General features: G+C 34.1%; 2 pseudogenes; one reads left to right on the top strand and one right to left on the bottom strand.

Moving 5' to 3' along the window:
- The first annotated feature begins 1,855 nt into the window (after positions 1-1,855).
- Positions 1,856-8,872, top strand: LOC120212107 (annotated as a pseudogene).
- Positions 8,873-10,198: 1,326 nt separating this feature from the next.
- Positions 10,199-10,828, bottom strand: LOC120212108 (annotated as a pseudogene).
- Between the last annotated feature and the right edge of the window lie 3,540 nt (positions 10,829-14,368).

Genomic DNA, 14,368 nt, shown 5'->3' with positions numbered 1-14,368 from the left:
TCGAGGGACTCAACAAAGCAACTCTATATAATCGGATATCATTTTATAACTTTTAATAGTCAAATAACTCAATCAAATAGTATCTATAGTCAGAGAATCATTTGTGTCTTTACCTTATTATTTTTATATTAAAAAATTTTAAAAATTATTTTTTATTAAAAATTGGTAAAAATATGTTCTTCTCCGAAAAAGAAAATTATAATTTTAATGATTATAAAATAAACTGTTACACTTAAATAAAAATATATAATTTAAACACTTATTTATCAAATATCAATATTTTTGTTATTCATTATGTCAAAGTTCTGTTTATATCAAATTTGGATAAACTAAATCCGAATTATTTTCTTTTGTAATTATTTTCTTTTGTAATTATTTTAAGTTTGATTTGTTGATTGGAATTATTTTCAATTTGAGTTTTTTCGAGTTAAATTACTTTAATTCGAGCATATATTAATTCAAATAAAATTGATTCGACTTTAATTAAATTAATTTTAAATCAGCATATTAGAATCTACATTAAATTTTAAAACAAATAAATTAATTCAAATAATCAAGTTGAAATCAAAATTCTTATGCAATTTCAACTCTTAGGTGGCGTTTGGTTCGTTGGAATCTCATGGAATTAGGGGGAATAGAAATCCAATTCTACTATTTTTTCATGTTTGGTTCAAATTTTCAAATGGGAAATTGGAATCCAATTACATTAAGGGAGTGAAAGTAAATTTCATCTATAACATGATGGAATTGAAATCCTTTGGAGGAGGGAATATGGAATTTGACCATACTACCCTCATCAATCTTTTGGTATTCAGGTCGGATTTTTTTTTTAAAATTTCAGGTTCGGGTCGGACGGGTTTTTTTAAGTTTGAATTCGGGTCGGGTCGGGTTTTTTAAGTGTGATATTCGAGTCGGGGTTTTTTTAAGTGTGATATTCAGGTCGGGTCGGGGTTTTTTAAGTGTGATATTTCAGTCGGTTCGGGTTTATGGTGAAAAATACCCGACCCAAAAAAATATAATTTTACATTATATATTTAGGAATAATTACAATAATACCCCTCTATATATAATTTTTTTCAATTAAGTCACTGTTTTTATTGAATAAAAATATTTTATTATTATTTCGGGTCGGGTTTCTAATTCATATATTCAGGTCGGGTCGGATGAAACTTTATTTTGGTCAGGTCGGGTTTCAGGTGGAGGTTCCATTGCTCTCAGGTTGGGTCGGGTGGACTAAAAACTCGACCTATGGCCATCCCTAATTGAGATGATTTTAACTTATAATGTTTATTAATATAATTTTTATAATTTATTGAAATAAATAATCAATCAATAAAATGAAAATTTAATATTTTTTAATTTTTTATAATATATTGGTACATGTAAATTATAATAAAACAAATTAAAATTAAGCAAAAAAAAATAAGAAGGGTAATTTTGTCATTTTATATTACTAAAAAACAAAATATAGAATTTGATTCCAATTCAATTTTCTGTCAACTAAACATATTTCAAATTTAGATTTCAATTCCTACAAATTCTATTTCTTTCACAAATTTTAATTTTCTCATAAACATTTCAACGAACAAAACACCACCTTAGTCTAACTCGGATTATTTTGAATCTTAATTAACAAGAGGAGAGAGAAAAACAAAAAAAATCTTAATCTTAATATGACAGGGTGCTGACGGTGGAGCCTACATTCAAATTTGTCCGCATCTATTTATTGGTTCATGTAAGAAAAATCAGACACTAAATTAAAGTTTCATTTCTCGCATCACTCTCTCCTCTCCGGCTCTCATTTGGCCTTGTGCTTCTCTGCATGCTTTTGTCTTTGTTTTAGATAATAAAAGAGGAAAATAAAAATGGTGCCCAACAGCCTCCTTCGATCAGCTCTCAAAACCCAGGTTCTAATTTTGCAATAGCCAGATGCTTTCTTTTTCTTTTTGGTCTACCCTTCGATCGACCTTTTGTTTTAAAGAAGCCATCTTTCATGTTTTCTCTTCCATGATCGGATGATGACAAGATAACCCTTTTTTCCGCTTCTTCTGATGTAAACAAAGACTTGTAGATCATCATGTTTGATTTTCTTTTTGACTGAGAAGTGTTAGTAGAAGGAAGAAGCTTAATTATTAGTGTTTTCTCTCTTACTGTTGTTGTCATGATTTGTTGGACTTTTTGCACTGTTTCCGGCTTTATGTATACTTTTTTTGCAGATAAGAGTTAATGGATATCATCGTTTAAGCATTTTGAATTTAAAATTAAATTAACTTTCTTGTTTTTCCTGGATCTACTTTTGAGTATCTATTTTCGTAAAAATGTTAAAAGGGAATATGATCGGAGATGCTCAGGAAATTATGGACTGGATTCTTCAGTACTGAAAAATGTTTTGTCGTACTAAATCTACTACCTCATTTTCAAGATTCAACTTCGTTGGCTGTAATTTCAGGTTCTGCTTGGTTTCTGAGAAAATACTGACCTGCGCAAGATTTATTTCTGGCTAGCATAGCCATGTCTTGTTTATAATCCATTAATATGAAACCCCTTTCCGTGACATCTGAATGATCACATTACTAAGTCATTGAGTGGCGTCAGTGGTAAAAGGGAATGTTTTTCTCCCTGAAGGAACTGGGTTTAAGCAGCTGTGTTTGATTTGGTTCATTTAAGATATCATATATCAAATTTAGTGGAGCAACAGCCACTTGATTTTTCGTCTTCCTTTAGTTTTTTGCATTGATTCTCAAACATTGTATTAATTTTATTTCCCCTTGCCATTTACAGTTTGGTTCCTACATAAAAAATGCTGCTGCATACAGAAGTTCTATGGACCACCCACTTAAGGGTCCATTGCTGGCAAGATTTTATAGTACTGAGCCATCTTTGCAGAAAGAAGATTCAGATTTTAAGGATGGTAAAGGGTATGTATATTTTAGGTATCAATAACTCAGTATTCAAACTTTTGTTCATGTTCGTCTTATCTCATATAGTAGTGTACATCCCTTGTCTGTGTTGTTACTCATATTGTGGATACCTTTGTTTATGCATATAGAAATGAAATCTGGAGATTTAAATTGATTATTATTCTTTTAAATAAATTCATTTAATGTCTGACAATTTATATTTGAAGGTGCATTCTATATTGATGCATATGGGGTATGTATTAATGTATCTCCTTTATATCAGGTTTAAGGGGCATGATATGCTCGCTCCATTTACAGCAGGGTGGCAGACCACTGACGTGAAATCCCCTGGTTATTGAAAGGACTGAGGTACGAGTCTAAGATATATATTTTTTCTTTTACTTAATCAAAATTGCTTAGGTGAATGAACTCACCTCAAGAAATGCTCTTTCATCTTTTCTTCTAAAGCTACTCTTCATTCCTGCTGTGATATCAATGTAAAACTAATCTTGCACAGGGATGCTATGCTTATGATGCCAATGGGAAAAGGTATCTGGATGCTCTTGCTGGTTTATGGTGTACGGCATTAGGTATTGATGTTGTCTTGTTATTTTAAAAATATCTCTCGGCTCTCTTCCTCTTAGGGATGGCAACGGGGCGGTTTCGGGCAGGGGATTAGTCCCCGTTTAAAAAACTCGTACCCGTCCCCGCTTAAAAAACCGCAGGGATTTAAACGGAGATCCCCATCGGGTAATCGAGGAAAACCGCGGGGAAACGAGTATCCCTGTTTAGCATAAACGGTTATTTAAACGGGTAATTTTCACAACAGGAATAACCGCGGTGAAAATTATCTGTTTAAATAACCGTTTACCTTAGATGGTTATTTTTCACTACGGGGATCCCCGTTACCGTTTAAATTTCACACGATGACACGAGTTATTTAAAAAATAATGTCATTATCGGATCTAAACTTACTTGAAACGCCAAACACCACCAAATGCTTCCAAAATATAAAAACAAAACAATTCAAATAGACAAATATAATGACAACGACTAATAATATAATGTTTCAACTTTCATAAACGAAATCATTCTTCCAAAGTTCCAACTTCCAAGTCACGTCAACGACACCACCACTGTCATCAAAACAGTTGTGACCCCCGATTGCTACAATTACACAAAAAATTATAAGCCACCAAAATTTATATAAAAAAGTTAATGATATCACGTATAACTTGTATATCAATTTAGTACCTCGTCACCATCATCACGATCATATTCGATGCTTTAACAATATGCTTTGGACTCTTGTGAACAAGTTGCTGTATTTATTAATTTATATAACATATCATATCAACAATACAATTGAAAAAATAAACTTATAAGTAAAAGAAACAATTGATTATCTCTTATTTCGTTTTTTAACCAACTTTGGGCACACATTAGCACTTCCAACGTCTTTGGATGAAGACGACTCCGATGAGGACTCACCAATCTACCACTTGTACTAAAGGCAGACTCGGACACAACAGTGAATATTGGAATTGCTAATATGTCTCGGGGCAATTTTTTGTAATGTTGGATACTTGAAACCATTTGTTTTCCACCAAGACAAAATATCAAGCTCCGAATTGATCGGCTGGCGAAGTGAAGTCACCAGCAGTGGAGCAGGGAAGGTGAAGATCGGCGAAGCAAGACTTGAGATCAGCCGCAGAGAAAGTGACGAGTAGGTCTAGATGTGTACTCCTAAATCCTAATCTCCTTTATATATATATTTTTAATTTAAATTAAATTTATTAATATTATATATACATAAATAAAATAATTATTTTTAATATTTATCGGGCCGGGTATTCGGTTAATCGGGGCGGGGATTACCAAACCCGTCCCCGTTTAAAAATTTTGGTTTTCCCCATCCCCGTCCCCGTTTATCATCCCCGAACCCGACCCGTTTAATTCGGTTTTCCCTGACGGGTTCGGTTTTTTTTTGCCATCCGTACTTCCTCTGTTGTTTTCTTTGCATTCTCTTCCTCATTCAATATTCTCTACCATTGATGATGTCTCTGCTGTTGCACTTGGTCTATACTATAATCTGTGATGACCATTCAGGGATGTAGTATATCATTTATGCCTGCATGTTAAATATTTGTTGTTTGCCCCTTTTAGAATGTGCTGTATCTAGATCAGTCATTCTTTATTGTTCTTGCATGTGGAAACATATGCAAATGCACCACCACAAACTGAGTTAGAGCTTTTAACTTCTTAACTGTGTTCCCATTCTAGGATTATTGTTAAATTGGAGTTATGCCTTTTCTAAATGTCCACTGCATCTTCTTGTTTACCCATGCATTTTTAATCAACAGAAAAAAAATGAGCCTAAACGCTATGATTTTATGGCAGAAGAATTTCATGAAGTCCCTTATGTTTGCTAAATTTTGTAGGAGGAAACGAGCCTCGACTTGTGGAAGCTGCCACTGCTCAATTGAATAAATTGCCATTTTACCATTCGTTTTGGAATCGTACGACAAAACCTTCACTGGTATTCATCAGAGTTCATAATCCCATGGTTTCATCCATCCAATGCAATTTTTTCACTTAGAATATTTCTCTCATTAGGTTATGTCGTGTTCTGCATAATATATTGTTCATATTGCCTTTGAGTTGTTTATTACAAACAAATTTAAAGAGAGAAAATATTGATCTTACAGGATCTTGCTAAGGATCTTCTTGAAACTTTTACTGCAAGAAAAATGGCAAAGGTCTTCTTTACAAACAGTGGATCTGAAGCAAATGATACTCAGGTTGTCTTTTCAAGCATTCATATATGTAATGGACATATCTTGATGATAAGTATAAACTGAAAAGGGGGTGAAGTTGGTCCCTGCTGATGTTTGACTTTCTTCATTATTTATATGTAGGTGAAGCTCGTTTGGTATTATAATAATGCACTTGGAAGACCAAATAAGAAGAAATTTATTGCTCGAGCAAAATCGTAAAATTCAACTACTGAATCAATATTGTTCTTTTTTGCTTCTCTTTGTGCTATTTCTTGAGTACTTACCTCCCTTCTATTCTCTAAATATCTCTAGATACCATGGTTCAACTTTGATATCAGCTAGTCTTTCTGGGTAAAGTTTACTTTTTTTTGTCAAAATGTTTTACTTTTTTTGTCAAGATGTTTATGCTTAGTTGCTTGAAATCTAGTTTGTAATGGTTAGATTGCCATTACAGGCTTCCTGCTTTACATCAAAAGTTTGACCTTCCAGCTCCATTCGTGTTGCACACCGACTGCCCTCATTATTGGCGCTATCATCTCGAAGGTTTTCAATTTTACCAGCCTTTTCTGAGATATACTTTTGAGAGTTCGAAATAACAGGCATCTTTATTCATGTCTCAGGTGAGACGGAAGAGGAGTACTCAACCAGATTAGCCAACAATTTAGAGAATCTTATCGTGAAAGAGGGTCCAGAAACGGTAATGTCAGCTGATATGTTTTAAACATGAAATGGGAATCCTTTTGCAACTTGAAGGGGTTTTATAGCTGACCTAGCAAGTTTGTTTATCTTAGATTGCTGCATTCATCGCTGAGCCTGTGATGGGAGCAGGAGGTGTTATACTTCCTCCTGCTACTTATTTCGAGAAGGTGAGCTTTTACTAGCTAATTATAGTTTGAAATAACTGTTTTTTTTTCTGAGCCCATGAGCATTTTAACATGGTTTTCCTGATTTACTGGAACTCAAAACGGCATGGTAGCACAACATAGTTTGATGCGTGCAAAAGCATTATCACTTTTCTGCAATTTTTCATTTTTTCTGCTCCGATATCTTTAAAAAATTCTCTGCTGTTTTTACTGATGTAGAATTTCAAATATCATGCAGATACAAGCTGTTGTGAAGAAATACAACATACTTTTTATCGCAGATGAGGTACTCAATTATCTCTGTGTCCATATTGATATTGCCATCAATGCTTTTAGAAATATTTCCATTATTTGTTTTTAAGCATGCTTGTGTTCTTGCTTTAGGTTATTTGTGCATTTGGAAGGCTTGGGACAATGTTTGGGTGTGACAAGTACAATATTAAACCAGATCTTGTTTCAGTAGCAAAGGTGAAGCTGTAATATGATATTCGAGTATAAAATAGGCTACAACTGTGAGATAATTCTCATCTTCTGGCATATGCTGGTATTGTGTTCTACAGGCCCTTTCTTCGGCATATATGCCCATCGCAGGAGTCATGGTGAGCCCTGAAATTTCAGAAGTCATTTATTCTGAAAGCAACAAACTTGGTATGGAATATTACTCATTAAATGACGTGTTCTTATTCACTTTCTCAGTGCCTGGTCTAATTTACGCTCATTTCAGGTACTTTCTCTCATGGATTCACCTACTCTGGACACCCTGTATCCTGTGCAGTCGCAATTGAAGCACTCAAGCTCTACAAGTGTGTTTCTATCCTGCCACTAAGTAGAAAAAATAACATATTTTTTAAATGTCTAGATAGCTAACAGAAGTTTCTATATAGCTGTTATTTCATGGAGTAGAACTCCATGGAGTAAATAAAAATAAAATAGGTTAAATCTTCATGTTATCTTGAAAGGCACATGAATAACCGAAGTAATAACCAAATAGTGCCATAATGAAAACGTTACCAAGCTTATTTCTTCAGGTTGTATATGGTTAACAGTCGTTTTAAAGAAATCTGTTATATGGCTCTCTTTTTCAGCTAAATATTCTTTATTTAATCAATTAACCTGCAAAACGTCGTTGGACATTTTCTGACTCGAGTTAATTTGCATATTGTGTGCAATACTCAGGGAAGTCTATTTCACATCCTTGCAGGGAGAGAAACATTGTTGAGAAAGTGGAGAGCATCTCACCTAGGTTTCAAGATGGTCTAAAATCCTTTTCCGACAGTCCTATTGTTGGAGAGGTACGTTCTGCATTTGATATATCCAGTTTATGCAGTCAATATTCAGTAAGCGTGAGACATGAAATGGTTACCCTTCACTGATTCTGCAGATCAGAGGCACTGGCTTGATTCATGGTACCGAGTTACAGACAACAAGTCACCTAATGATCCGTTCCCTTCTGAATGGGGTATGTTCCATTTCTACTTCCTATTTCTCCTTGAGAGAAAACTATCATCTGTATGCATGATAGGTGATTTGAGTTGCTTTTTTATTTTATATAAAGGCAATTAGTGACGGATTTTATATCGTTACTCGACAGGAATTGGTGCATATTTTGGATCACAATGTGAGAAGCAAGGGTTGCTTATACGTGTTGCAGGCGACAGCATAATGATGTCTCCACCATTAATAATTACTCCTCCGGAGGTCGACGAAGTAAGTTAAGGATGTTAGCTCTATCTGCTGAATTATCTTTAAATTTTAAAGTAAGTCCTAGCAAATTATCTTGTATGACCGTTAGTCACTCTTAGTTTCCCTTCTCAAGCTTCATCGACCATAGAGAAAATTTTTCCAATTAAATGTTTGGTTTCAAATCGCAAGAAGGGTTTTTGGTCATGTCATGTTTATCATGATTGTAGTAAGTATCGATGGTGCTGTGAGCCGAAACCGCAGAAGAATGATAATAACTGAAAACTTGCTATTCGACTTTCTCTTGGTTGACATATAGAAATAACAGTTCTAGCTGTTGTTAAGCAGGGTTGTACTATAAAAATACTAATCCTGGACTCATTACTACCTGCAGTTAATAAACAAATACGGGAGAGCGTTGAAGGCGACGGAGGAGAGGGTGAAGGAACTCAAGTACCAGCAGAAGAAACAGTGAAGAGACTTAGTTGATGATGGTGAAAGGTAATGCTGCTTCTTGTGAACTGACAGCTATCTCTATTAAGTCGGTAAGTAAATAAAGGTGGTAGCTGTGGACTCTTCTGATATGCATAGAGTTCATACGACATATCTGTAAAGATATTTGGTGCCTTAATAAAGCAACTGTTTTCTGTCATGCTTTGTTTCTTGTTTTTCACCTGCATTTCATTTGTTGTCGTGTTTGCGACTAAACCGACAAAAAATAAAACGATACAAGTATTCACGGGTCGGATAAATTCAGGAGTTTTTAAGTGTAGCTTATTGTTTTGTTCAAGTAAATTTCTTGGTCAAAACCTTCTCGGATATTCATTTGAATAGGTAATCCGACCCATAAAACTCTTATGAATTCAAATGAAAACAAAATGGGAAATGTCGTTGTTATGTTGGGTAAATTTACATTTGTAATTGATTTTGTTATCAGATAAGGTTTAGGTACAACTTGTGAACATAAAAGGGTGGTTGGTCGGTCGTTTATGGATTGGGCGCCACTTCGAGACCAAATATGAAATCCTACTGGTATATTTCTACTAGTTATGTGTTTAATGTTGTGTATGAGTTTAAGGATAATAGCCGGTTAAAGAATTACATATAATAAGTGTAATTGAAAATGTTATAAAAATTATAATATTTTTTTGTTAGATTGTAACCTAAAACTAACTTTTTGCTAACATTTTCGGTTCAATAAAAAATGTTACCTTTTTCATAATATTTTCTGTTGACAATCGAAAATATTTCTTTTTTATAACATTTTTAGTTGAATCTAAAATGTTATAAAAAATAAGAAAAAATATTGCGTCCAACTGAAAATATTATATTTTCTTATAATATTTTCAATTGTACTCATTTCTTATCGTTTATTAGCCTTGAATTAAACTATCGTATTATAGAACTACCCGTTGTGTAATGACCAATCAAACCTTCATCATGGTAAGACAGTTTTTCAAAAAATAAAAAATCAGATCATCGGATGGTAATTGATTAACTTTGGGTAAACTACTTAAAATGACCATTTAACCATGAAACTAATGTCAGTATGACCATCATATTTTAAATTTTGACAATATAATTATATAATTATTTAAGTGATTTCGATATAGCCAACTACGTTACAAAATAAACCGTACAGGTGATTTGTCTGTCATATGACTATATTGTCAGAATTGAAAGTATGATGATCATATCGACACTAATCTCATAATTAAACGGTGACTTGAATAGTTTACCCATTAACTTTTATACCACCGTCAAAAAGGAAGATCAAGATAAAAGTTGGAAGCGGCACCTCAAAGTTCATCCTGGGAGGAGCTTTTGATCGTCGGTATTATTTTAGGAAAAGCCCTATGAGTCTTTGATTATTCATTCCTTCCCTTGGTCGTTTGTCAAAACGGATCTAATGGTTTGTGGTTCAACAAATACCTAAATGCTGCAATGATAATACAAAAAATTGAAGAATGTTTGAAATTCAAAGATCATCTTCCATCAATCTAAAGCAATCTTTCATAACCTTCCAAGAGAAATGAGTAAATAGCATTGCATCGTACAACAAAACAACCCAGAAACATATCATAGAAACGGATTCAAATCCGTCCTTAAAATGCAAAATGTTCGAAGCACTAGGTTGAACATCAAGCACAAAACGATAACATGGTACCAAAAGACGCTCAAACCTAAGTTTAGTAAAAAAAAAAACACCCCAGTCTTGAACCTCTCCTTGGAAGAATCGATTTTCTTGTCCTTGGTCTGAAGAGCGTCGACGGAAACCGCTCTTTAAAGTCAACGTGAGGGTGTAGCGCATCAAATGCTGGTAATTGACGAGCTCGACGAAGCACTTAACGCGTAACTTCTTGGCTGTTTTCTTGGCGGATACCCTAGCTGGGATACTTCTTTATCCCTGCAACCAAACATTGGTCACGTGTGCCTTCGTCGAAGGATTTCATGATCACCGCTTTGCGACCGGTGTATCGACCTTGGAGGACGATTAAGGCCTTGTTGGGTTTCAGAAACTTCACCATGGCGACGACGGCTGCAACTACTCCTCGGGGTTGTCTCCAAGCAGAAGCCCTAAGTCGAGAAAGAATGGAAAATTACAAAGAGGTATCCCGTAAATTAACCGAACTAACACGAAGTAATATATATGTTTGTTCATATTCGTTCGTTTAACTTTAACCGAAATAATGAATTAACACAAACATAAACGAATACAATAAATGAAATAAACGAACATAAACAACAATAACAATAATCACATAAAATTCATTAGTATAAGTTGAAACTTCATAGTTAATTTGTATTTAATTATTTTGGTTTTTTTTATTTGTATTTAAAATTAATTGAATTTTAAAATATTAATGGGTATTAAATTAAAATTTATTGGGCCTTAATATTTTAAATGGATCTAGAGAGATTGGGCTAAACATAAATTAACATAAACGAACGAAAGTAAACGAACATAAACGAATAAACATATTATCAAACGTTCACGAACGTAAATGAACAAACGAGTCATCTGTTCGTGTTCGTTCATTTAATTAAACGAACACAAAATCTTATTCATATTCGTTTGTTTAATAAATAAACGAACTTTCTACTGAATAATTCACAAATGATTCACTAAACGTTAAATTCGTTTACAGGCCTAGATATATATTAGTAGTATGGAATAGGAATAGTGAAACCCTAACATCTTTGTATTCTTGCAAGGTTTGATGGACTGCAATGGATCGGATCAATTTTTTCTTTAAATTGTGACGTCCAAGTCAACTCGAAGAATGTAATATTTAAGTTAATTAGAATCTATTAAACAATTTCACTGATTAAAAATAATGTTACATTCCTTGGAAGTTTCTACGCATACAAAATTATCAATAGATTAAAATAATTCTAAATAAATATTATCTTATAATTATCTAATCTAATTAAAAATCATCCAATTCAGTAATCTCGCATCTAATTTAACTCTTTTTTTGTATCTAATTTAACGCCGCCAAATATGCACTCCGTTAGTGGCGTTTTGCCCCTAAAACCCGCTAATCGAAACTGATTTTCAACATATCTTCTTCATATTTTGTATTACCCAAATTTAACCTGTAACAATATCCAATAACCATCTTAAACATAATTACGATTAGAATTAAGTAATAATACATAAAAACATAAATAAATCAAAGTTTACAAACATCCAAGTTAAATATAATGTAGTTCAATATTTTTTAATAACATAAACAAAACATTAACCTAATAAAACACCTAGGATGATGAATTCTTTGTTTAATTATGTTGCATCATCTGCTTCATAGCTTCAATTTGATTTTGAAGTTCTTCATATTTTTTCTCTCGCTGCTCTCTCTGCTTCTCTCGCTTCAGCTTCGACTTTCATTTGAGTAATTTTTCATCAACTTGACTCAGCTGTTGTTTTAATCGATTAAAGAAGACTGGTTGTGTGGGTTTCGATTGCAGAAGCAACAAGCCCGTAACTTCCCTTTCCAATGACCTCCTAAACTTGATATCGGTTTGTGTCTCCGTACTAGATGAAAATTTCTTTCTCAAGTGCACCCTGTATAGCACCATTGTTTAGAAACATCAAAATTCATAACTAGAGAGAAGGAAAAAAAGCTAGAAAGTGTACAGGAGATGCATGTATTGAAAACAAATACTTTATACTTGTATTATACTATCATTGGCAGACACTACCCACTACTATAAAACCAAAAAGAAATGAGGCTTAACAGTGCATGCTAGCTAAGGTGAAAAAAATCTACCTAAACATATTCAATAGAAACTCTAGGTTCGCAAATGCAACTTCTCAATAACAATTTCTATTATGCTTCCAAAATGAAAAGAAATTTGTTCTCTTCATGCCTCTCAACAATTACTATAAATAAAATATAAGCGTACATACAATGAACTTGGTTTCCAAATTTTAGAATAATAGAACAATGCTTGCCTGCTAAAAGTACAAAGAGAATCATATATATCTTTGAAATGGTGTTTTGGGATTACCTTGGTAGTAAAATATGGAACATACCATAATTTTATTATCAATTCTTCCACCTTCCTGGTTTTTCTTTTGAATTTATGTTTTATTTTCTATTATCAAGAAATTCATTAGGGAAAAATAGCCAATCTTCAATGAAAGGAAAATCCACGAAACCTGAATGTTAGCCTAATCTTTGATTTGAATAGAAAATTTTAACTATCACACATGAAGATAAAAAGGCAACCAAACTCACTTTGAAGCAAGATGAAAAATAGAAGCAGCAAACCACCCTTGGGTACAACCATGTTGGGAAATAAACGAGTACGAGTAATTTCCCTATAACCAGATTAGTGAGAATGTGAAATAAAAGCGGAAAAAAATACCCGAAATTGATAACGGAGTTCAGCCAATTATGCCTACGTCTCCGGACTGCTGCAGATCTTTTACTGAAGAGAGAAAATTTACAGGTGTTTACAAAACACTCACAACTCACAAGAAAACTCTCTAAACTCTTTAGTATTGGGAGAAAGAAATGATTTGGGATGATTATGAAGCTAAATGAGTTAGGGTATTTATAGTTGAAGCTTAAGGACTAATCTTGAAAATATCCTAAAATACAGGGACTAAAGTATAGTTATCCCATGCAAAAAAAAAATCAACAAAATTAAATGCACCAAATTTGGTGCCCCCAATTTTGATTTCCAACCCCCCAATTTTGACTTCCAACAATCTCCCACTTGAAGACTGATTTTAATCTGTCTTCACACCTCGATCAATGCAGCAACATTTCTGGTCTTGTTACTCTAGCATGCCAATTGAAGCTGAACACAATTTCAGTTTGTCCGTAGTCACCGTCTTTGTTAACATGTCTGTTATGGAGCGCTTTCTTGTCTGGTGGTAATACAGCTAATTCTCACGTCTGATTTGACATAAGCGAGTCTATCTCATCTTTCATGGAAGACTCACACTTGACTAAATCCTCCACTTGTATTGCTTAATCATAGCACTCTGGTCATCCTATACGAACTGCTTGCCTTGGCTTTTGCCGCATGTAACATCAACTTGGTTGCCTTTCGACACCACCACTTGCTCATGTCCCCCCATAAGGACTCGATCTCCTATAACGATTGTGCTTGCTTTGGTTCTTGCCACCAAGTGATGAAATGGGCTAACACTCCCACATATGCATCTCTACCGTAAGAACTCTCTTTCCTACAAGTCTTGATTTACCTCGGTTTGGACCCTCCCGGTCCTCTGGCAAAGTCTTGGATCCCCTCCAAACTTTGGTTTCTCCGCGTTAAAAGTTAGGTCTTGCTCGACCTATACTCACTTAAAACATCAAATCAACCTTAAAAGAACACTAGAGTAGTATTGAGATGTACCTTCCCCTCTGATTTCATTGGCATTTACTCAAAATTTGCGTTAGTTCTTCTTACTCTCCAAAGTCTGACACTCCTCGCATTGAACCCTTGTCATTGGAGTTCTTTACACCACCATGCATTGACAATTTCTCACGACAAATTTTGATGCCCTTTCTTGCCTCCTCCCTTCTAACATGAAGGTTGGAGCTCACTTCTCACCTTGCAAGTGGGTAGTTTCTCCACGGTTGCCTTATCCTCTAATGTCTTTACTGCCTTCGACTCTTGTCTACTAGTC

The sequence above is a fragment of the Hibiscus syriacus genome, unplaced genomic scaffold, assembly GCF_006381635.1.
Source record: "Hibiscus syriacus cultivar Baekdansim isolate YM2019G1 unplaced genomic scaffold, ASM638163v2 tig00109993_pilon, whole genome shotgun sequence".
NCBI lineage: Eukaryota > Viridiplantae > Streptophyta > Magnoliopsida > Malvales > Malvaceae > Hibiscus > Hibiscus syriacus.
This window is presented reverse-complemented; position numbering and strand designations above follow the sequence as displayed.